Source organism: Panthera pardus, unplaced genomic scaffold (assembly GCF_024362965.1).
Source record: "Panthera pardus isolate Hobbes unplaced genomic scaffold, ASM2436296v1 HiC_scaffold_7, whole genome shotgun sequence".
Lineage (NCBI taxonomy): Eukaryota > Metazoa > Chordata > Mammalia > Carnivora > Felidae > Panthera > Panthera pardus.
The window spans coordinates 72753531-72756930 of record NW_026527002.1 but is presented as its reverse complement, the minus strand read 5'-3'; the positions used below and the strand labels follow the sequence as shown (position 1 = coordinate 72756930).

Sequence of the window (3400 nt, the reverse complement as noted above, 5' to 3'; positions counted from 1 at the left end):
TTTCTGCCACGGACATGCCTAGGAACGGAACTGCGAGATTACTGGCTCTGTGCGTGTTCCGCGTCAACAGATACTGCTAAAGTAGTTTCCAAAACGGGTGTGCCACTCACGGCCCCGAGAGCAGTATATGAGAGCCATTTATTCTTTAATGAATTTGTCACATCTTTATGCAAGTCTGTGCTGTACGTGATGTTCATCTGGGCACTGTGGGGCAGGAGGAAAAGAAAATGAGGTAGGTACCTGTCCTCAAGGAGCTTAAAATTTAGTCGGGGACCCAGACACCCAAGCAGTTAATAACCAGGTCATGTGGAGGGAACTAACTGCCTTTTTTTTTTTAAGTTTATTTATTTATTTTTGAGAGAGAGAGAGAGAGAGAGGGCGCACGAACAGGGGAGGGGCAGAGATAGCGGCAGAGATGAGAGAGAGAAGCTTAAACAGGCTCCGCACTCAGCACAGAGCCTGATGCAGGGCTCAATCCCACCGCCGCGAGTTCATGACCTGAGCTGAAACCAAGAGCCAGACGCTCAGCCAACTGAGCCAGCCAGGTGCCCCAGGAACTAACTGCTTTGAAAGAGGTACAGCAACGTGGAGGGGAGAGGCCCCTCAGAGAAGATGAAAACAGTAGCTCACCTTTTCATGGAGCGCTTGGCTGTTTGCCTAGCACTTTTCATATGTGGTATTTTATTCACTATTTACAGCTCAGTACGGGCATGACTCTGATTCTTTTTAAATGAAGAAACAGATTCAGCGGTCAGACGATTTCTCATGGCGGAGCCGGTGGGTGGTGGAGTCCGTATTATCTACAAGGGCCTATGAAGGCAGTTCTCATATACTTGCTCTATGCATATACTCTGTTGTCTCAACAAGACACCTTGTGCAGCACCTGGCTGGCTCAGTTGGAGGAGTCCCCCCAAGGGACTCTCGATCTTGGGGTTGTGAGTTCGAGCTCCCTATTGGACGTAGAGCCTACGTAAAAAAAAGAAGGCACCTGCTGAGAATCATCTGGAAGCAGAAGGTAAGCGTGTCATGAGGTGGAAAAAGCGTAAAAGATCGAACCATACAAGTTAGATTTCATGCACTAGGTTGAGATATCTTAGCTTTCTACGCGATCTCTTTTCTTCTCCATAAGAAGAGAACGACAGGAATGACTGCTTCAAAGAACAGTTGTGAAAAGTAGACGCGTTAATACTTGATATGTAGTCGATGGGTGATAGCATTGCCAACAAATGGCATTCCAACCTGAATTTGTTGAACCTGACCAAAGACAGATTCTTTCCAATTAATATCGAACTGGGTGCAAAATAAATGCTTGGTGGTTATTAATTCAGTGACTCACTCACTGGCTGCACTGTCAAGGGAGAGTGAATTTTTTTTTTTTTTGTTCTTTTCTGGAGGCTTATGGAAAAGAACAGACAAGGATTTTTCTGGTTTAGCGTTTGAGTTGGAAGATGACAAAATGATCTCTTGTGTCCCTTCTCCAGCCCCCAGACTTGATGATTCAGAACCATTTCAGGGAAATATGATTCCATTGTAGCCGATTTCTTTAATTAGTGATTCTGCAAGCTTTCTGTGTACCCCTCCCCCCCCCCATTATGGTTCTATACTGGGGAACTTCAGATTACATAGTTCTTTCAGAAGCTTTATTGATTTTTTTAATTGAATCTTTACAGAATTTTTTGGTTCGCACACATAAAAACAAGCAGTGAAGTGCAATTTGTCTTCCGTTTTTAATCTTTACCAAGCATGGGAAAGGAAAGAAAAAAAATATTTTATGAAAGTAATAAGCTTTCCTGAGGCTCTTGCTAAGGGATTTATTTTTCTATTGTTCTGGAGAAAAAGCACATTCCTCCTAATATAACTGGCCATTTGACTGCTCATTCCAGAGCCAGATCTGTGGACCTTTATTATACCTTCTTCAAGAACTTTAGAGAAATCGACATTATATCAATCTCTGTGTCTCCTGCCTGCTAAGGATCCCTGGTCCCCAGGCACAGAGGTAGCAGACATTTCCCTTTGCCCAGTTTCCAGACTTCATGCTAATGGAAACCACGGTTTGGTGCTTTGACTCCATGCACTGTGTCCATTTGCAGAGTCATGGGACCGATGCTCCCTGCTGAATCCTGGATGCCAGATGCAGAGCCAAGAGCCTCTGAAACACGCTTTAGGAGTTTGCAGGGAGGAGCTGCCAAAGTCTGTTTATCCAGCTCAGGGACAAGATTTTACTACCCAACGTGGTTGCTGCCAGATTTGGGGTCTCATCTTATATTTGTTCCCTGTGGATGCCAGTTACCACAGACTGAGTGGCTTAAAACAACCGACATACATTCCGTCATAGCTGGGGAGACCAGGAGTCCAAAAATGAAGGTGTCGGCAGGCTACCCGCCTTCCAGAGGCTCTAAGGAAAAAAATCCCTTCCTGCTTCTTCTGGCCTCTGGGGGCTCCAGGTACTGCCTGGCTTTGGAAAACAGCGTCATCTCTGCTTCTGTCTTTACGTGGCCTTTTCTCTGTGTTTCCTCTTCTGTCTCTTACAAGGACTCTTGTCATTGGATGTAGGGCCTGCCTGCATACTCCAGGACGATCTCATCACGAGACCCTTAATTACATCTGCAAAGACCCTTTTTACGAATAACGTCACATTCCTAGATGCTGGACGTGGACGTATCTTCTGTGGGGGGCACCACTCAAACCACTTTAGATCAGAGAAAAGGTAAATATGGTAAGGTGCAGGTTGTGTGTTGTGTATGGTCTGCAGGGAAACGAGTCCAGAATTGTATACTGGCCAGGGAGGAAACTCTGATTCTTCTCATGCCTTCCATTTATGCACTGTTTTCAGTATTTCTCACAAGCACGTCATTTCCTAACGTGTGACACCTATGATGAGAGGGGAGATGTTTTTAAGCTATAGATAGCCATTTTTAAAAATTCAGTAGTTGTGTACTAACTTTCTATTGATGATTGTGATATAAAGTTTCCTTTTAAAATGATATTATTTAGCTAAAAAAAAATCACAAGTCAGGCTATAGAAAAATCTAAAGAAAATATTAGGAAAAAATAAAAATAAGGAAAAACCATGAGGTGGTACCTTAGTCACTGAAGTTGGACAAACACTGAATTATCTCATTCACCTTAATCTTTGTTAGTTTCTTTTTCTTTTTCTTTTCTTTTCTTTTTTAACTTTTTAAAGTTTACTTGAGTAATCTCTATACCGAATCTGGGGCTCAAACTCAACCTTGAGATCAGGAGTCACACATTCTTCCAACTGAGACAGCCAGGCACCCCAAACTTCATTAGTTTCATTAAAAAAATGAATGGTATAGGGTGTCTGGGTGGCTCAGTTGGTTAAGCATCTGACTCTTGATTTCTGCTCAGGTCATGATCTCATGGCTTGTGAGGCAGAGCC

The 3400-nt window shown here is 43.5% G+C and overlaps 1 long non-coding RNA gene across 1 annotated transcript; it reads left to right on the top strand.

Annotated features, from left to right (window-relative positions):
* Window positions 1–382: 382 nt before the first annotated feature.
* Window positions 383–3071, top strand: LOC128775301 (uncharacterized). The gene is made up of 2 exons (XR_008419931.1): window positions 383–1015; window positions 1671–3071. It is a non-coding gene; the product is annotated as an uncharacterized LOC128775301 (long non-coding RNA).
* Window positions 3072–3400: the final 329 nt, after the last annotated feature.